The 22,324-nt window shown below is 34.7% G+C and overlaps 1 protein-coding gene across 4 annotated transcripts in view; it reads right to left on the bottom strand.

Moving 5' to 3' along the window:
* The window catches only part of HCRTR2 (hypocretin receptor 2), a 110,253-nt gene that overhangs the window by 54,507 nt on the left and 33,422 nt on the right, over positions 1-22,324 (bottom strand). The window contains exon 1 of one of the 4 annotated variants that reach the window (XM_035295937.3): positions 15,611-15,741. The exons of the other annotated variants lie outside the window; for them this stretch is intronic. The gene's annotated coding sequence lies outside the window, so the exon portion shown is untranslated. Of the gene's footprint in view, positions 1-15,610; positions 15,742-22,324 lie in introns of those variants that run through there. 4 annotated transcript variants of the gene reach the window in all.

Genomic DNA, 22,324 nt, shown 5'->3' with positions numbered 1-22,324 from the left:
CAGTCCAGTCTATCATTGATGGCATTTGGGTTGATTGCAGGTCTTTGCTATTGTAAACAATGCTGCAATGAACATTTGTGTGCATGTGTCCTTATAGTAGAACGATTTATAATCCTTTGGATATATACCCAGTGATGGGATTGCTGGGTCAAATGGAATTTCTACTTCTAGGTCCTTGAGAAATCACCACATTGTCTTCCACGATGGTTGAACTAATTTACACTCCCACCAGCAGTGTAAAAGTGTTCCTATTTCTCCACATCCTCTCCAGCATCTGCTGTCTCCAGATTTTTTAATGATTGCCATTCTAACTGGCATGAGATGGTATCTCAATGTAGTTTTGATTTGCATTCCTCTAATGATCAGTGATGATGAGCATTTTTTTATATGTTTGTTGGCCTCATGTATGTCTTCTTTTGTAAAGCGTCTGTTCATATCCTTTGCCCATTTTTGAATGGGCTTGTTTGTTTTTTTCCTGTAAATCTATTTGAGTTCTTTGTAAATTCTGGATATCAGCCCTTTGTCGGATGGGTAAACTGCAAAATTTTTTTCCCATTCTGTTGGTTGCCAATTCACTCTAATGACTGTTTCTTTTGCTAAATCACAAGCATTTCTATACACCAATAACAGTCTAAGAGAGCCAAATCATGAGCAAACTCTCATTCACAATTACTACAAAGACAGTAAAATACCTAGGAATACAACTAACAAAAGATGTAGAGGACCTCTTCAAGGAGAACTACAAAACACTGCTCAAGGAAATAACAGAGGACACAATCAGATGGAGAAACATTTCAAGCTCATGATTAAGAAGAATCAATATCCTGAAAATGGCCATACTGCCCAAAGTAATTTATACATTTAATGCTATCCCCATCAAGCTACCAATGACCTTCTTCACAGAACTGGAAAAAAACACCTTAAACTTTATATGAAACCAACAGAGAGCCCACATAGCCAAGACAATCCTAAGCAAAAAGAACAAAGCCAGAGGCATCACACTACCTGATTTCAAACTATACTACAAGACTACAGTAAGCAAAACAGCATTATACTGGTACCAAAACAGAGATACAGATCAATGGAACAGAACAGAGGCCTTGGAGGCAACACCACACATCTACAATCATCTGATCTTTGACAAACCTGACAAAAACAAGCAATAAGGAAAAGATCCCTGTTTAATAAATAGTGTTGGGAAAACTGGCTAGCCATGTGCAGAAAGCAGAAACTGGACCCCCCTCCTGACACCTTACACTAAAATTAACTCCAGATGTATTAATGACTTAAACATAAGACCTAATACCATAAAAACCCTAGAAGAAAACCTACACAAAACCATTCAGGACATAGGCATAGGCAAGGACTTCATGACTAATACACCAAAAGCATTGGCAACAAAAGCCAAAATAGACAAATGGGACCTAATTAAACTCCAGAGCTTCTGCACAGCAAAAGAAACAACCATTAGAGTGAAACAACAACCAAAAGAATGGGAAAAAAATTTTGCAATCTACCCATCTGACAAAGGGCTAATATCCAGAAGCTACAAAGAACTAAAACAGATATACAAGAAAACAAACAAACAAATCCATCCAAAAGTAGGCAAAGGATGTGAACAGATACTTTTCGAAAGACGACATATATAAGGCCAACAAACATATGAAAAAATTCTCATTATCACTGAATATTAGAGAAATGCAAATCAAAACCACATTGAGACACCACCTCATGCCAGTTAGAATGGCGATCATTAAAAAAAATCTGGAGACAACAGATGCTGCAGAGGATGTGGAGAAATAGAGCACTTTTACACTATTGGCGGGAGTGTGAACTAGTTCAACCATTGTGGAAGACAGTGTGGCGCTTCCTCAAGGACCTAGAAATAAAAATTCCAGTTGACCCAGCAATCCCATTGCTGGGTGTACACCCAAAGGACTTTATATCACTCTATTATAAAGACATATGCACACATATGTTCATAGCAGCACTGTTTACAATAGCAAAGACCTGGAACCAACCCAAATGCCCATCGAGGATAGACTGGACAAGGAAAATGTGGCACATATACACCATAGAATACTATGCAGCCATAAAAATTGATGAGTTTGTGTCCTTTTTAGGGACATGGATGAATGTGGAAACCATTATTCTCAGCAAACTGACACAAGAACAGAAAATCAAACACCACATGTTCTCACTCATAGGTGGGTTTTAAACAATGAGAACACAGGAACACGGGGAAGGGAGAATCATACACTGGGGTCTGTTGAGGGGGGCAAAGGAGGAACAGCAAGGGGGTGGGGCAGTCAGGAAGGGATAACATAGGGAGAAATGCCAGATGTAGGTGACCAGGGGAGGGAGGCAGCAAACCACATTGCCATTTGTGTACCTATGCAACAATCCTGCATGATCTGCACATGTACCCCAAGAACCTAAAGTACAATCTAAAAAAAGAAAAAGAAATGCATCTGGATTTTGACTATGTTCTCAGAGCTCTTCCATGCCATATAGTCACTCCTTGTCTTTGACCCTTTGGCATTAATTAACACGCACAATCCCATCCTCCCCCTGACACTTGACTAGAACTTATTTTGGGGATCTCTTTTGTAGAAATGCTTTTCTCTTTCACCACGTATCAGTCTTCCAGTCACTTGTCTTTTTTTCTTTTGTGATCTTTCCTTAGTTGCTCTTATTGACTCTCAAACCTTCATGTCTCATCTATAGAAGACAAACCCAATATTATAATTCAAAGTTATAATTCTAGTTCTTGGGTCTCTCTCTTACTTTTCATATCACAATTTCTAACTATAATTGTTTTTGTCTTATAGATGTTCTTTTTATTAAACTCAACTTATGAATCATGAAGTGTGTGTGTGTGTGTGTGTGTGTGTGTGTGTGCCTATTCAGTCAAAATATTTGGATATTGTCCTGCAAACTAGGGGGCAGTGGAAAATTACAAAATTACTGAGTGATTTTAAGCAAGAGGATGGCAACATCCTGTTACTATTTTTTAAAGATGTCTTAAGGGGAATGTGTGGAAATTATATGTCCTTATATTGGAAGCAGGGAGATCAATATTGACAATTTTAAAATTCCAAGAAAGTAAGTTGGTAACTAAAAAATGGTAAAAGGTGAATTCCAAAAGTAATAATGAAGTTGAAATATCGGGCCTCAGTGAGGGATTAGGTGTGATCATGAGAGAGTAAGGAGAACTGAGGATGATTAGCAGGCACATTGTTTGACAGCTGGAGATGCTAAATGAGCTAGGGGATAAAGGATAATGAGGTAGCTTTATTTGGAGGAGTAGATAGAAGATGAGAAATTCAACTTTGTATATGTGATTTTGAAGCACCTGTGAGTTATCCTAGTGTCAATATCCAGTTGGCATTTGGATTTACAGTTCTATCCTTCAGAGGATATAATTTCTTAACATGTAAATATTTGTGATTTATCAGAATAGAAATTGTGATTAAAGCTTGTGGAGAGGGTAAAATTAATCAGTGATATAGAATTAGGGTAAGGAGGAGAGAACCGAAATCATCTCCAGTAAACCGTAGTTTCAACCAGATCGTCTTGGTTGGGAATATCCAGGAAATGCCAATTGTTCTCTGAAGTACTAAATGTTATAGTAAGAAAGTATACATTTGTTTTATTATTTCAAAATAGTTTCTGTTTCTGGTAATGGCAGATAAACTTGCTACAGAACATCCCACTTAAAATAACCAGAAGTGTGACACATTTCTTTGAGACATACGAAAGCTGCTAAGGTAAGGCAGCAAGGACATGAAAGGCCAATATCCTGGAGAAAATGCAAAAGGGAGATGTTCTGGCATTTAGCACCTCTTTTTTTCTCAAGTTTTTGGCAATTTGCAAATACTAGCTAAGAAAGGAGAAGAGAAACAGAGAATAAAGCTGATAATATGAGATGCTACGCAGGAAATTTAATAGTCTAAACAAAAATACGATGGTAATTGGCAGTGAAGGCTTATCAAGTGGGTAAACAACCCTGGCTTTCAGCTGTAACTCCAAGTTATGAACTCTAATAGGGATAATCCTGAAGTAGACACACTCTCCTAAAGAATGAAGCCCCACTTCCAAGGCCTCCCTTGACTGACTGGTTAGTGGTTTACTGTTCCAATAGCTGCTGGCTTAAGCAAAAAGCAAAAGCAAAAGCAAATTCTCTATGAAAGAAGATAACATTATCTGTAACATCAAATAAGTCATACAATTTTTCATAAAATACTTCAGAAATTTTAAAATAATTGAATTAATAATGTCAAGAAATTAGATATATGATAAAGAATATAAAAGTAGAAAAATTGTCAAAGGAAATTATAGAACTTAAAAATATATGAACTGGAAACACAACAAATGGATTTAACAGAATGATAAGATAGAACCATCTAATAGGAATATACAAACTAATAGAAAATATCCAAGCTAAAGAACAGAGAAGAAAAAAGGAAAATGCAAAAGAATGCAAGTAACACATGGCAAAAATTCTATTATACATGTGATTGGATTCTCAATATGTGTGTATAGAAGTAGCATTAGGCAAAAGCCATATTTAAAAAGATATTGGCAAGGCAGAAGATATTGTCCAAGAACTTATTTAAACTAATTAAAAGTATATATTTATAGAATTAAGAAGCACTATAAATTTCAACCAGGATAAATATAAGAGAAAATCACACCCACTTATATCGTAAAACTGCTGAAAACCATGTCAAAAGAAAAAATCTTAGGAGGAAAAAAAATGCACCACCTTCAAGTTGTCATATTGGGATTAACAGCTAAATTCTCAAAAGAGAATATCTACACATATTTTACTAACGCCTATAGATAGTCTTTTCCTCACTGATCAGGAGTAAGTTCACAAAGTCTTTTATGGTAATTTCTATTCAGCATTCTGCTGGAGCAAGGATAATAAAGCAATAAAAATTAAAATAATGAAGTTAAAAGGATTAAATAAAACCTACCATTACCCACAGAGGGCATACTTATTAAGTGTGGAAGAGTCTCCAGATAAAGTAATAACCTTAATAAATACCTTTATAACATTTACTGAATATAAAGCAATACATAAGAGCTATATGAAATTGATATATAAAATATACTGTATATATAAAAATCAACTTTGTTTCTATTAAATAAAACTAGAAAATATAATTTAAAAAGATGATACCATTGACAATAGAATAATAAATGTGTGGTATCAAGGAAAAAATTAATGAGAGATACATACAATTTCTACATTGTAAAATATAATTAATATGATAAATAGGGGGATATACCATACTCATGGAATAGAAGAAAAAGTATTGTAAGGCTGAAAATTTTCTCTAAAATTGATGTATAGATTCAATGCATTCAAAATTAAAATTCTAGCTTTCTTTTAGTAAAGACCAGCAAGCTGATTTCAAAATTTATATAAAAATACAAAGAGCCAAAATTAGTCAGTATTATATTGTAGAAAAACAAATTCAAAGGATTCACACTATTAGCTATCATATATCAATACAAAGTGTCAGTAAACAAAACAGTATAATATTGATACAAGGATAGAAAGTAGATCAAGGGAACAGAATAAAAATTGAGATCCAAATCAAAAACAAAACAAACAAAAAAAGTTGAGATCCACACCTACATGTATAAGGACTCTTGACATATTACAAAAGTGCCATGTACTGCATTATCAAAGAAGTATCTATTCTATAAATGATACTGAATAAATTGATATCTATATAGAAAAAAATTAAAATTTGATTGCTACATCACATCATATACAAACATGAATTCCAGGTTACTTATAGATCTAAATTTGACAGTTAAAAAATAAATTCCCCATTGATACGATGTTGGAGTAGATAAGCATTTCTTAAATAGATTTCCTCAAATATATTAAACATAAACAATATGTTTGATAAATTCAACAAACCTAAAATTAGGATATATCAAAAGAGGACAAAAATGCATGCCAAAGAGTGAGAGAAGTTATTTGCAACACATTTATTTGAAGAAAACAATTTACATAATGATTTCTTGTGGTTAATAGGCTTTGTTGTTGCTGCTGCTGTTGTTTTCAGACCTTTTTATTGAAATATCACACATGTATAAAATGTACAAACCATCATGTATCACTGGACAAATTACAACAGAGTCTACATACCCTTGTAACTACTATTCAGACTGAGAAATATAATATGACCAGCACCCCAGAAGTTCTCTTCATATTTCCTCTTCACTAATATCACCCCTGCAAACAAAAGGAAATCCATATACTGATTTGTAACACCACTGTCATCTGTTTTAACTTTATCTAAGCAGAATCAAAATTTGTGTGTTGTGTCTAATTTCTTTCATTAATGATTATGTTTGTAAGATCTAGGTTGTATGTGTAGCAGCAGTTCCATCATTTTCATTCCAGTGTGTGATTATATGATCACTGAAATACTCTACTATTGATGGACATTTTGGTTCATTCTAATTAAGGGCTATTGAAAACAAGGCTGCTGCTAACATTCTTCTGTATGTCTTCGGACACATGTGTAGATTTCTGTTAGTTATATATCTAACAGTGAAATTGCTGTCATACAGTATGCATATGACACCCTTACTACATAACTGCCATTAAGTTTTCTAAAGTGCTTGTTGCAGTACCAGTTTTTACAGCTGGTATAAGTGCCCCAGCTGTCTGCATTTTTGCCAACATTTGGCACTACCTGTTTTTTTTTCTTTTTGTGTGTGTGTGTTAGATATTCTGGTGTACCATTTTTATATATTTGCTGCCAATTAGAAAATGGAGCAGAACATTACTCTCTAGGGCTTTCATTATCTTAGAGAAGTTTTATCTAAATTTATGGGGCACTTTGATGGCCTCTTTAGGATGTGATATTTTTCAGAATTACTAAACTTGATTTAAATATGGACTTATTTTAACAGTAGGCAATCTCAAATTAATCTAGCTATTTTTCCCACCTCTTTTATAGTATTTTATATTCTTTTTAAAACTATCTAATACAGATAGCCTATTTTTTTCTAAAATTATGTAATTTCACAAAACCAATCTTTTACTTTTTTTTCTATAAGTCAGGTGTTTCATTCTAAATATAGTGGATTCCCAATGGTGGCTGAGTGACTGACATTGATTGTGTAAAATTTACTGACCCAAGTTTTATTTTTGATATTAGAGTATTTATTATTAATACTTGAACCTAGAGAGGAAAAAAAACTCAACATAGATAAAGCATAACACCTACTTCTACTTTAGCACCTTATATCATTTTGCTCACATAAATCCCTGAAATAGAATCTGAGCATGTCTTAGACGAAGGCTGAAAACAACAGAATGACCTTTTAGATAAAAGGATGGGCCACATTAAATGAATTTGCACCTAATCTAGAGACTGAAGACAAACCATTCTGTGATGGTGTAAGTATACTGCAGAGATTAAAATTCTAGGCTCTGCACAAACCACACTGATTTACATTTTATAGCAATGTATATTTAACTAATATCCATGGATTTGCTAATTACTGTAACATATTTAACTCACTACATATTAAATTCTGTTTTACTTCTTATTTTTTAATATAGTTTCAATAACTGAGTAAATAAATAGAAGCAAATACTATATGCATCTCCCTCAAATATTATTAATTTTAAGCTTGTCCTGATATGTATGTATATACGTATGTATGTATATATTTATTTATTTATTATGCTTTAGAGACAAGGTCTAGCTCTTTTGCCCTGGCTACAGTGTAGTGGCACAACCAACCCTCACTGTAACCTCTAGTTTTATTATTCAAGTAATCCTTCCACCTTAGCTCCCCAAGTAGCTTGAACTATAGGTATGCATCACCATTTCTGACTAGTGTTATTTTATTATTACTTTTGTAACAATGGAGTCTTGCTATTTTGCCCAGGCTGATCTCAAACTCCGGGTCTCAAGCTTCTTCTTCCCTCAGAATGTTTGATATTAAAATGAAAATTGATAATGATGTACAATGACTCCTTTTAAAAACCAGCTTCGGCCAGGTGTGGTGGCTCACACCTGTAATCCCAGCACCTTGGGTGGCAGAGAAGGGTGGAAAACCTGAGGTCAGGAGCTCAAAACCAGCCTGGCCAACACAGTGAATTCCATCTTTACTAAACAATGCTAAAAATTGGGTGCCTGTAATCCCAGCTATTTGGGAGGCTGAGGCAGGAGAACCACTTGAACCCAAGAGACAGAGGTTGCAGTATGCTGAGATCGCTCCATTGCACTCCAGTCTTGGCAACAACAGCAAGTCTCAATTTCAAAAACAAAGGAACAGGCCGGGCGCAGTGGCTCAAGCCTGTGATCCCAGCACTTTGGGAGGCCGAGGTGGGTGGTTAAGAGATCGAGACCATCCTGGTCAACATGGTGAAACCCCGTCTCTACTAAAAATACAAAAAATTAGCGGGGCATGGCGGCGCATGCCTGTAATCCCAGCTACTCAGGAGGCTGAGGCAGGAGAATTGCCTGAACCCAGGAGGCGGAGGTTGTGGTGAGCCAAGATTGCGCCATTGCACTCCAGCCTGGGTAACAAGAGTGAAACTCCGTCTCAAAAAAGAAAAAAAAAAAAAGGAACAAACAAACAAAACAGCTTTACTGATTTTCAAAAATCCATTTCTTGTCTCTCACTTTAAAAAAAATGTACATCACTTTTCTTGAATCATCAGGCATTCATTTCTTCTGCCCATCGACGACAGACTGGACAAGGAAAATGTGGCACATATATACCATGGAATACTATTCAGCCATAAAAAACGATGAGTTCATGTCCTTTGTAGGGACATGGACCAATCTGGAAACCATCATTCTGAGCAAACTGACACAAGAAGAGAAAATCAAACACCACATGTTCTCACTCATAGCTGGGTGTTGAACAATGAGAACACATGGACACAGGGAGGGTAGCATCACACACTGGGGTCTGTTGGGGGTACTAGGGGAGAGACAGCAGGGGGTGGGAAGGTCAGGGAGGGATAACATGGGGAGAAATGCGAGGTACAGATGACAGGAGGATGAAGGCAGCAAACCATATGCCATGTATGTACCTATGCAACAATCCTGCATGATCCACACATGTACTCCATAACCTAAAGTACAATTTTTTAAAAAGTACTGCTAAGAATCTAGAATTGAGTAAAAACATTTTTTTCTGAAAGAAAAAAAAAAGGCTAATCTTTAAAATTATTATCTTTAAATACAATAGATAATATAGAGGTAAAGTTTATGCACTTCAGAGTTAAAAATCTATTTCAGACTTCACTTTCAATATCTTATTAAGTTTGGTCAAGTTATTTAGCATTTCTATGCTTTAGTATTGACATGTGTAAGATTGAGATACTTGTATCTATTTCATAGGACTGTTTGAATGGACCTAAAAATAGTTGTTACAAAGCTTGGAACATAATGCAAGATAGGTGTTCACTAAATATTATATATTTTTCAACAGGATAAAACTTAATAAAGTTCTTGGCAAGTGATCTCTATCATCCAACATCAAGATTTCTGTTTCTGAACATTTAAAAAGTTTTACTGGAAAGTTAATCCGTATTTGATAGTTAAACTTGATCTGCAATCAGAGGTCAACAAACATTTCCCAGTTTTAGGACTCACACGCAGTAAGGTAAGATGATATCCTTTTAGACAATATGTCAGAGAAAATTAGATTTATAATTTTGACTCAATTCAAGGAAAGAACAACAACAAGTAAGTGTCTGTCTGGCTCTATTGGACAACGAGAGCAATGGCATAAATGACTGCAGCTGTTTCAAAATGTACACCCCATAGATTTAGTGAGAACTCCCAAGAAATCAGAAATTGTGTGGTCCATTTTAATAAGGGAATGTATAAATATTGTATTAATTAATTTCCCATTTGACTAAGTAATATTCATACCCCAGTGAACGAGTATGAAACTGAATTACATGCAATTAATGTAAATAGTTGCACAACGACAATGAGAGGATGCTCTTTGAAGCAACTATAAGTATTGTTACGTTTTTAATTATAGGTTGAGGCCAAATGTTTGTCAGAATAGATCTTTGAAATAAAAAATGGAAATGATTTTGTATACCAAACTGTGTTTAGAAAAATCAGTTAGGACACATCTGTTCTGTAGAAGATGATGGACAATGAACAAAAATGGGGAGATTGATCACAGCAGTAGAGAGGTGGAGATGAGGTGATTATGAGTTTTCTTTGGAACATGTTAAATTTGATGTATTTAAGGAACATCCATTATAGAATGCATAAGGTGTAGTCAAATTTACAAAAACAACAAAATGTATGATTAAAAATAGAGAGCTAGATTGATATAGCATTTATTAAATGGAAGGTTTGTCTTAACAGAATAGCTCATATTGGCTAGTCTTTAGTTTCTTGTTTCACCACCTCACAATTTTGTAAGCCTTGGCAATCTTTTTTCTTTAACAAGTGAGTCAATTTCTTTTCCTTCTACTCAATTTTTTGAGGAAAATAAAAATTTCCCAAGCCAGCATGATGGTTCATGCCTATAGTTCCACCTACTCAGGAGGCTGAGGTAAGAGGATCACTTGAGTCCAGGAGTTTGAGGCCAACTTGGACAACATAGCAAGACACATTCTCAAAAAACAAAACAAAACAAAAAAACCTCCATTGTGGCTACATCATTTTACATTTCTATCAACAGTATACAGAGGTTCCAATTTCTCCACATCCTAACATTTGTCATCTTTGGTTTTGCTAACATTTGTTATCCTAACAAAGGTGAGGTGATAGCTCTGTGGTTTTGATTTACAAAATCCCTTCTTTTAGCATCCCACCAAGAAGACCAGTCTCATCCACATGCACAGTAACCAAGGAAGTGAAACAACCCTGCATAGTGGATTAATAAAATGAATATAAAGTTTGTTTCTGAACTCACCTAAAAGAAGTGCTGAAAAGTTGTGAATGGCTAGTTTTGGTTAAGTCATTTCTACATGTTTACTTTCATTAAAATATCAGTTATATTGTCAACAAATAGAACAAAACATCTTGAAAAGTCGTTGTAAAAGAATTGTTTTAGAAAAAGTGATTAAAATTTTTAATTTTTCACTTTGTGAAGGGTTAAGAATACAAGTGAACTTACTAATTGCCTAAGAAATTTATTGGTACTTCATACAGAAAGTTGAGTAAGACTTCCACAGATAAATGGAACGTAACAAGGTCTCCGGAGCTATTGGTGTGATAGCTGCAAAACATTGAGACGTGTTATTGGATTTTTTGTTTATTTATGTCTATTGACATTATTATTGAAGAAATTATTGTGGTTCCAATAAGAAAGAATGCATGTAGTGAATAATATGGCATTGACCTCTCAAAAGTCACAGACTGTAAGATACAGACATTCTGACATTTTGATACACATTTCAAGCCAAAGATACTAAGAAGTAGCATCAAAAACTGAAATTATAGGTTCAAGGTGTTCAAATCCTACAAAATTACCTATTAACATTTAATATTTTAATTTTTTCTTCCTAAACTCTAAATTTTCTTGCTTTCTTTTCAAGTTCTATGTAGAAATTCTTTGTTGTTTGTTATTAATAACTTTCTTCATTCAGCTCTTATACATAAATTTCAAACCATTTTTCTATCCCCATTCTGCTTGGCTTCTTTTCCCTTGGTCTTATCATTACTCATATTATGCTGTGGGTCCACATGCTCCTTCTGCTGAGGTTCTGTTATTCATCACTGTCCTGGTAATCCTCTCACTACTTCAACCATGACTTCGGCATTTGTGTAAGTCTTAATTGACTCCTCCCTCACTGTCTGTTTGTACTGCAATGCCTTAGGTCCAGACAACTAACCTACCACATCATCTTTCAGACTGTAACCAGTGCTTAAATAATCTCGTGTCTTCCAACTGCCACGATCATTACTTATTAGAAAAAATAATCATTGTTATACCAAATCTTATTTCTCTTCTTATGTTATTAGTATCTTCATTACGTAGATTTACCTACACTCTCAATTTCATTTTTAATTTAATTCCATTTATCTTTCCTTCTTCTTCTTTCTTTGTTCACAATAGAAATTGACTCTTCCAGCCGGGCGCGGTGGCTCAAGCCTGTAATCCCAGCACTTTGGGAGGCCGAGGCGGGTGGATCACAAGGTCAACAGATCGAGACCATCCTGGTCAACATGGTGAAACCCCGTCTCTACTAAAAACTACAAAAAATTAGCTGGGCACAGTGGCGCGTGCCTGTAATCCCAGCTACTCAGGAGGCTGAGGCAGGAGAATTGCCTGAACCCAGGGGGCGGAGGTTGCGGTGTGCTGAGATCGCGCCATTGCACTCCAGCCTGAATAACAAGAGCGAAACTCCGTCTCAAAAAAAAAGAAATTGACTCTTCCTGTTTAGTGTCCCCTTTTCCCCCAACAGCATCTAATTTATATTAAGTAGTATGTACCATGGGGAAATTAATGATACATATGATATAGTATTTGTTCTCAGACTGATACAGTTTTCATGGGGAAAGAAACAAATAGATGAATGTAAAAAGACAGTCAATAGTCAAATATTTAATTGTATGTAATACACAGGAATAATATTTAACTCAGTAAAAAATTCCCTGTTCAAACACATGTTAAATATGAATGCTTTCCATATTGCATAAAATTAGAATAGGTTTTTATGTGTGCAGTCACACACACACATACACATATTGGGGGTATAGGGAAAAGAAATAGCATTGGATAGAGGTGGATTTCAATTAACGTCCCCATAGTAATAGCTTTGATGAACTCAGCCAATCTACTTAAATAATCTAAAACTAAGCCTGACCCCTTGGGATTAATGTGATAATTAATTAAAATAAATCATTATGTCTCCATGACTAATTCTCAATCAATAAATAGTTTTCAGGGAGTGGGTATCAAGCACTTAATAGAATGCATAACCTTGGCTAGGTGCTAAATCTTTCTAAGCCCTAACTGTAACACATGGATAAAAAAATCATAGAAAACTGCAAGGGCTAAGTAAGAAATCCAAGTAACAGAATAGTAAATATCAATTATAACTAGTATTATGTTATGCTGATTTTTTCTTTTCTTCATTCATATTTTAAAATTTAAATTCCATAACTTTTATAAAATAGATGTGTTAAATTTGAAATAAGAAAAGTTACTTTGTTAATGAAAAAAAGACCTTCAATAACCTTATATCCTGTTTTTATGAATTCTTTGATAATGTAAAGAATCATACCTAGAATTTGGTATCACTCTACAAGCACATATGGCTCAGACACTAAATATAAATACTTGATTTTGGGTGTTTTTATGCTTACCTGTGCCCTAAGATAAAATTGCAGTTTTCAGCAGGGTGCAGTGGCTCACACCTGTAATCCCAGCACTTTGGGAGGCCAAGGTGGGCAGATCACCTGAGGTCAGGAGTTTGAAACCAGCCTGGCCAATCATGGTGAAACTCCATTTCTACGAAAAAGACAAAAATAAGCAGGGCATGGTGGCACATGCCTGTAATCCCGGCTACTTGGGAGGCTGAGGCAGGAGAATCACTTGACCTCGGGAGTCAGAGGTTGCAGTGGGCTGAGATTGCGCCATTGCTCTCCAGCCTGGGTGAGAGAGAGTGAGACTTCATCTCAAAAAAAAAAAAAAAAAAAAAAAGCAGTTTTATTTTTCAGACTTCATCCTGAACAAATAGGAGGCATTTCAGAGCACTATTATTTGCCTTGTACTGTAATATGGAATTAATGAAGACATGGAGGCACAAAGAGAAGGAGGAGGAGAAGAGGAAAGAAGAAAACTAAGAATGTCAAAGCACATATTCAACACATCCTTTAAAGATGTATGAGTTGGTGACGTTTTATAAAAGCTGCTTTTATAAATCTCCCGACGATGCTGCAACCTGAGGTTTCTGACCTTAAAACTGCCTGTTTTTCCCTCTCATTGCGCAGGGATGCCCAACTAGGGAGGAATCACAAAACTTCTTAGGCTATCTTTCTTACGGCATAGTGGTAAGGACCAAATGAAAAGATTTTGAAAATGTTTTGTTAATGATAAGCCCAAGTAGGGCTTACCAAATGTCTTAAGTATAAAGACCCTTGTATAATGTGAAGAATGTCCAAGGCATTTAATTACATTTGTGCTTAAAAGAAGTTGATGGAAGTTATACTTTTAGTTCCCGTTGATTAAGAAAATAATGAATTACCGTTTCAATTTGATTACAGTAATTTTAAAAATACATTAAGACTTTTTAAATTATAACAATCTTCATGTACCTTAAAAATATTAGTTTATGTATACGAAATTATAATGGACTGCATTAGCATTTCCAGGTACTTGAATATTGTTGAATGAATGAAAGGGGAGTGACTGGGTTGGGTGCACGTTTTTATCCTCTATGCCTTGTACAGGTCTGGCACATATTATATTACAATCTCTCAAGAAGCATGTATGAAGTTATATGCTTTGTCTACACAGACCATGCGTGTGACAACTCATATGCCTTTGTCTCACCATATGGTCTCAGAAAGCAATAGCATTACTATGGAGTAGAGTGACTAATTTAACTCATAGAAAGATGGGGACAAGAATGAGCAGAATGTGTTTTCTTAAAAAAAAAGGATAGGGCTAAAATTATAACTAGGGAGATAAAAGATCATATACACCATTTATAAAGTCATACTTCTAGTTGGATATCTGTATAATGCACTTATGGAGATAAAGAAATACTTCTGTAAATACATAACAATAATAAACACTATATATAATTTTTATATCTTAATTCCTAATTTTTTATTTATCTGTATTAAATTTTTAATACTTTTTAAGTTGACAAATAAAAATGGTATGCATTTATCATGCAGAATGTGATGTTTTAAGTAAGTATATATTGCGGAATGGCTAAAGGGAGCTAATTAAAAAATGTATTACTTCACATAATTATCAAATTTTGTGTCAAAAACATTTAAAAACTACTCTTCTAGGCAATATTTGAAGATAAAAAATATTGTTATTAACTATATTCAACATGTACAATAGATCTTTTGAACAGAGTCTTCCTAAGTGAAGTTTTTTACTCTTTGACCACCATCTCCTCAACCACATCTCATCCCAAACCCCAGCACCTGGTAATCACCATTGTATTCTGTATTTTTATGAATTCAACTTTTTTAGATTTCACATATAAGTGAGATCATAAAGTACTTGTCTTTCTATGCCTGGCTTATTCCACTTAACATGTCTTCCAGGTTCATCATGTTGTCACAAATGACAGAATTTCCCTCTTTTAAAAGGCTAAATAGCATTTCATTGTGTATATATGCCATATTTTCTATATTTATCCATTGAGGGGTACTTAGATTAATTCTATATCTTGGCGATTGTGAATAATGCTGAAATGAATATGAAAGTGTGAATATCTCTTTGACATATTGAACTGATTTCCTTTGGATATATATACCCAGAAGTGTGATTGCTAGATCATATGGTAGTTCTATTTAATTTCTGATGTTTATAAAACAAAATTTATTTAAGAAAATACAACACTTTGAATTGACTTTCATTTACATTTAAATTAAGACTAAATAATACTTACAAGAGAACTCTAAGATGCCTCATTATCTAATAAAATCTCTCATTGAAAAAATGTCAGCTACTGTCTTTGAAGTGTGAGTTGCAGGAAATTCACCCATGTAGAAATACAGACTTGTTGAACTATTTCATTGCTTGCCAAGTAGAAATTTGGTGTGTAGATTGCTGCCATTAACAGTGCTGCAAATAAATAATTTTGTCCATATTGATAATGAATAAAATAACTTTAGTAGGTAAAATAAGTACTAAAATGTAACTACTTTTTTTCCAGGTAAGTTGCCAGAATTTTTCTACATCTTTGCCAGATTTTTAAATCAACCTACAGTTTAACCTAAATTTGGAGTGATTGCCCACCATACAGAAGTTGAAAAACTAAAATATTCTCAAGTTATAAGAAATATCAACAGAGAATAAATCTAAAGTTAAATTTAGACACAAGAGTAACATAAGTAGCAAATGTAGTCACAAATACATAACAAAAAGACCCTTTTCTTCCCTCTACTAATTGAAAATAACTTTGCAAGTGCAGTTGGTCCCTAAATGCTAATTAGGGTCCAAGAACATGAAACAAAGGAAATGTATTCCTTTTTATAGTGTTAAAAACTCCTCAGGATGTTTTACAAGCAAAGCTGTATTTTTAATTTATGGTTACAGAATAATGGTAATTTAAAGAGAAGGCACAAAAGAGAATAGAATCAATTTATTAAAGGTAGATAAGGCCTATTCACTAAAGTAACCAGATGGCTTGTTGTCACAGAATTGATCGATTTAATTGTTTGGCATCACATTGATACAGCTGCAAGGATCCCAGTTAGTAATGGAAAAGCTAGAAAAATGGGAAATACGGTGCCAATACTTTTAGGAGATTAACTGGTAGTCTAGCTACATAAAATTGGGAAACAAACTAGAAGAAATAGATCATTAGAACCAAAAACATTAGTTTATATACTCTGCTCAGTTAAAATTCTCTAAAATGATAATATAGTTATATTAACAAATTAAGTCTATACTATTTCTCATTTTTATTTTTATTTGAACTCATATCACTACAATTCCATTTGGCAAATTCTTTAACAACTTGGTTTCAATAAAATGTGGTAAAAATCACATAACATGAAGCTAACACATTTTTAAATGAGCAGTACAATATTGTTCATTGTATGCATATTGTTGTACATCAGATCTAAAGAACTTTTTCGTCTTGTATGCTCTAAACTTGATGCCTGTCGAACTACAACTTTCCACTTATCCTTACCCTCAGGCCCTAGCAGCTGCCATTCTGCTTCCTGCTTCTATGACTGACTACTTTAGATGATGTAAGTATATTAATGCAGTATTTGCCATTCTGTGATTGGTTTATTTTATTTAGTATAAGCTCCTCAAGGTTTGTCTATGTTGTAACATATTATAAGATTTTCTTTTCTTTCTTTATTTTTTTTTTTTTTTTTGAGACGGAGTTTTGCTCTTGTTACCCAGGCTGGAGTGCAATGGTGTGATCTCGGCTCACTGCAACCTCCGCCTCCTGGGTTCAGGCAATTCTCCTGCCTCAGCCTCCTGAGTAGCTGGGATTACAGGCACGCAGCACTGTGCCCAGCTAATTTTTTGTATTTTTAGTAGAGACGGGGTTTCACAATGTTGACCAGGATGGTCTCAATCTCTTGACCTCGTGATACACCCGCCTCAGCCTCCCAAAGTGCTGGGATTACAGGTGTGAGCCACTGTGCCCGGCCCAAGATTTTCTTTTCTTATAATGCTGAACAATAGTCCATGATATGTACATGCCATAGTTTATCAATTCATCTGTCATTAGATATTTCATTTGTTTCTACCTCTTGACTATTGTAAATAAGGTTACCATAAACCTAAGAGCACAAATATCTCCTTGAGATCCTGTTTTAAAATCTTTCGGAAAAATATATAGAAGTGGGATTACTGGATCATATAGTTTTAATTTTTTTGAGGAACTTCCAAACGTTATTCACAGTGGCTGTGTAAAGTTTCCAGTTTCTCCACATCCTTTTCAACACTTTTTTTAAAATCCTGTTTCTTTTGTTTTATAATGGTCATGCTACCAGGTGTAAGGTAATATCTTATGTGGTTTTGATTTGCACTCCTCTGATTACTAATGATATTAAGTGTTTCTCATGTATCTCTTGGCTGTTTTTACATCTTCTTTAGAGAGATATCCATCAGGTCCATTGCCCATTTTGAACTGGGTTAATTTTTTGCTATTGAGTTGTAGGTGACGCTTATATATTTTTAAGATAAATGGTTTGTAAATATGCTCTCCCACTTCATATTTTGCTTTTACAATTTGTTATCTTTTTATTTTCTGTGCATCAATTTTAATTCAATGTAGTTTCACTCATCTATTTTTTGTTGATTTTATTGCCTGTTTGTTGGTGTCATGTCCAAGAAAGTACTGCCAAAACCAATGGTAAAAACTTTTCTCCTGTTTTTCTCTATGAGTTGTGTAATTTTGGATCTTGTATTTTTTAATCCATTTTGAAGTGATTTTTTTAGTATGGTTTAATTTCACTGTTGAAAGTGGCTATCTAGTTTTCCCAACACCATTGTTGAAGAGACTTTCCTGTTCCTACTGAATAGTCTTCACACTTTGTATAGTATTATTTTACCATGTATGTGTGAGCTTATTTCTGGGCCCTTTATGCTGGTCCATTAGTTCATATATCCGTCTTTATGCCAGCGATAAACTGTTTCCATTACATGGCTTTGGAGTATGTTTTGAAGTCTGGAAGTATGAGACTTCCTACCTTGTTCTTCTTTCTTCAGATGCTGTAGGTATCTGGTATTCTTAGAATATTTTCTACTTCTGCAGAAAAATTACATTAGAATTTTGATAAGGTTGCATAGAATCTATAAGTTGCTTTCAGTAGTGTGCACATTTTAACAATATAAAGTTTTCAAACCCATGGACACAGAATATCTATTTGTGTATTAAAAAAATTTTTTCAGCCATGCTTTTATGGTTTTCAGTGTATAAGTCTTTAGCCTCCTTGGTTAAGCTTATTACTAAACGTTTTAGTCATTTTGATGGTATTGTAAGTGGGATTGTTTTCTTAATGTCTTTTTCAGAGAGTTTGTTGCTATTGTATAGAAACATAACTGATTTTTGCATTTTTGTATTTATATTCTGCAATTTTAATGAACTTACTAGTTCTAATAGTTTCCTTGTGTAATTTTTAGAATTTTCTACATATACATCATTACATCTGGGAATAGAGATAATTTTCCCTTTTTCTTTCTGATTTCAGTACTTTTTATTTCTTATTTTTTCCTAATTGTTCTAGCAAAGACTTCTAGAAATATGTTGATGAAAAATGGTAAGAATGGGCATTTTTCCTTGTTCCTGATCTTGAAGGAAAAGCTTTCAGTTTTTACCATTGAGTATGGTGTTATCTGTGAACTTTTGATATGTGACCTTTATTATTATGTTGAGGTATATGCCTTCTATTCATAGTTTGTTGAGTATTTTTATCTTGAAAGGGTGTTAAACTTTGTCGAATGATTGTTCAGCATTTATAGAAATTATCATGTGTTCTTATCCTTAGTTCTGTTAATATAGTGTATCACAGTTATTGATTTTCATATGTTAAACTATTCCTCATTCCAGAGACAAATTCATCTTGGTCACAGTGTGTGATCCTTTTGACACACTGTTAAATTCAGTTTGCTAATTTTTATTGATAATTTTTGCATGTATATTCATCAGAGATATTAGCCTCTAGCTGGTGTGAGGGTCTGTGTGGTTTTTTTTGTAATGTCTTTGTCTAGTTTTGGTAGCAGGGAAATGCTGGACATAAAATGAGTTTGAAAATGCTCCCTCCTCTTCAGTATTTTTTGCAAAAGTTTGAGAAGAATTGGCATTAAATTTTTTTCTTAAATGTTGGCAGAATTCTCCTTTGAAGTTTTCTGGCCTGGGATTTTTTTGTTGGGAAGTTTCTGATTATTCATTTAATCTCCTTACTATTTACAGATCTGTTCAGATTCTCTGTTTATTCATGATTCAGTCTTGGTAGCTTGTATGGCCAAGGAGGGTGGAATAGTTTCAGGGAATAGGCCCAGGGTAGCTCAAGACTCCTCTGCTTCCTTCATGTGAGCACACCATTCCTCAGCCACTCCAACTGGCTCAAGATGCCCCAAGTGTAGCTTACATCACTGCTCCAGAAAGCAAAAGTCATAAGCCTTGGCAGTGTCCACCTGGTGTTAATTCTGCAGAGATACAGAATGCAAGAGCTGTAGGGCCATTATGGCCTCCACCTAGATTTCAGAGGATGTAAAGCATGGGGACCCAGAAAGAGACTTGCCACAGGGAAAGAGCCATGGTTGAGAGAATCCCACCATAACAATGCTGAGTAAAAATATTTTATGCTGATGTCACTCCCAAGCAACTAGATCAGTTTTAATTCTCCTCAAATTACAAATAAATGACAAGACCCATATGTCAGATAATTTAAATATTTATTGTTGGCTTTTCATGTTGATAATTTTAAGAAGATGCCACAAGGTGGACTGTTACCTATTCTAATCTGATCTTTCATTAACAGTATCCCTGAAACCCCTAGACTCTATCTGCTGCTATTTAGTGTTTTCTTCCTTTTCATTCCCCTCTAGCTTCCTGTGTTCTCCAACACCTCAGGCACTTGCTTTCTGTGGTAGCTCCTTCTTACTTCTGCCTTGTCCTGCTATTCTTCCTTCCTGTCTGCTCTCTCTGTTCCTCTTCCTCTTTTCTTTCATGTACTCCTACTTTCTTCTGTCCCTTGAGAGACACCCTTCAACTATCTGATACACATGGAACTGGAAATCAATTGTCATAGCTACAATATCAGTGAAAGAGCATTGGAAGTTATCCGCAATGAATACATGAGATACTGACTTTGAGATGTCCAAATTGTTTGAATTTTAAATTAGGTATCCATTTGTCAAATGCATTTTGATTGGCTTAAAGGAAGATAACATTACTTGTGATGTGTTTGTTTGCAAAGAACAGCTTAAACCACAAAGACACTTACTATTTAAGAATCCAGATAAATTATATCTCAGAGTTGATTCAAGACCTTGTGAAGCAAAACAGACTCAGTCTTCCTCCATTCTTTTATATGTTTATTTATCATTAGGTTAAATAAACATATAAAACATCATATATTTATAAAATGTCTACCTAAACTATGGGTACCATACGCTTTCACAACTACTTCCAAGCCAGGAAGAGGGGAAAGAGGCCTGAAAGAATCTTCTCCTGTTTCTGCTTTTTATCAGAAAGCAAAATCTTTCTTAGGACCTCCAAAACTGAATTTGTGTTATTGGCTAAAAGTTGCTGACATGTCCACTTCCATACCAATCACTGGGGAAGGGAAAGAGGATTGATTTTGTTGCTTTAGAAAAATCATGATTCATCACTGAAGCTGGGCATGTTACTACTTGAACAAAGTTGGGATTCCTATAGTAATAAAAACGGGAATGGCATGTGTAGTTATCTAACCATGTTTACCTTGGAGTCATTTCCAAATTTGTACAGTCTTAAGTCGTCAAAATTTCTTCATTCACTCTAGCAGCAAGCCTCACATTCAGGGAACAACTGCAGCCATAATCGGGTTCTAAAAATATGACTTATGCATCCTTCATTCCCAATCTTCGCACAGGAATTTGTTCATGAATGCTGGCTCTTCAGCATGATCTTGCAATATGGAGAAAGAAAGGTATTTCTTTGTATGTATGTGTGTGTGTTTGTGTGTGGGTGACTATTAATGTAACACTTGTTATTATTGTTCTTGAGAACTTACTTTCATAGAAGCCCACTTTTAGAGAATCCCTGTGCTAAACAGGGGACAAGATAGTCATGTTTCCACTCCCACAGAACTCAAGGGCTCCCTGGCAAAATGTCACTGATCAAATAATAACAGTAAAACAAGGTAGGCATTGTGACATGTAGTCCAGCATGCTATGCAAGAACACACCCAAGTACCTTGGGAATAATGGAAAGGTTCCCTGAGGAAGTGATGTTTAAATTGAGGCCTGAAGGAAAATTAGGAATTGGCCAGGAAGCTCCACATCAATACTGTATGTGTGAAAGCTTAAAGGTCAGTGAAGCATGCCATGTTTAAGAATTTGAGAGAAACCAAATAAGGCTGGAGGGCACAGTTGAAAAGGAAAAGTTATAAAAGATGGGGCCACCTCATGAAGGGCTTTTAATAAGACCAAGGCATTTGGAATTTGTCCCCACTCCACAACAGTTAAAGATAGGTAGCATACAACTCCTGAAGTAAATGAAATACTCAGTAAAATGTGGGTTGTAAGAAGAGGGGGGATAAAACATCTGTATTCTCTCATCTATATCTAGGGGATATACCTTTTCCAGAACTGAGCAGTATATTGATTCCAGCTTGCTTTAACAAGCAATCTGATTTACACCATTTGATGCTTTGCAAAATGCTTGTGAGATTGAAGGTTCATGATTTGAAAGTTATTATACTTCTAAAAATTATATTTATTTTTACATATCTCATGATCAAATGCTGTAAAATAAAATAGATCTAATAATACAGTCAGTCTTTGCTTAATGACTGGAATGTATGCTGAGAAATACATCCTTAAATGATTTCATCATTGTGCAAACATCATAGGGTATGCTAACACAAACCTAATGGTATAACCTATTACACACCTAGGCTATAGGGTATAGCCAACTGCTCCTAGG

The sequence above is a fragment of the Callithrix jacchus genome, chromosome 4 (genome assembly GCF_049354715.1).
Source record: "Callithrix jacchus isolate 240 chromosome 4, calJac240_pri, whole genome shotgun sequence".
Taxonomy (NCBI): domain Eukaryota; kingdom Metazoa; phylum Chordata; class Mammalia; order Primates; family Cebidae; genus Callithrix; species Callithrix jacchus.
The sequence above is the reverse complement of the archived record's forward strand: the minus strand, read 5'-3'. Positions and strand labels throughout refer to the sequence as shown.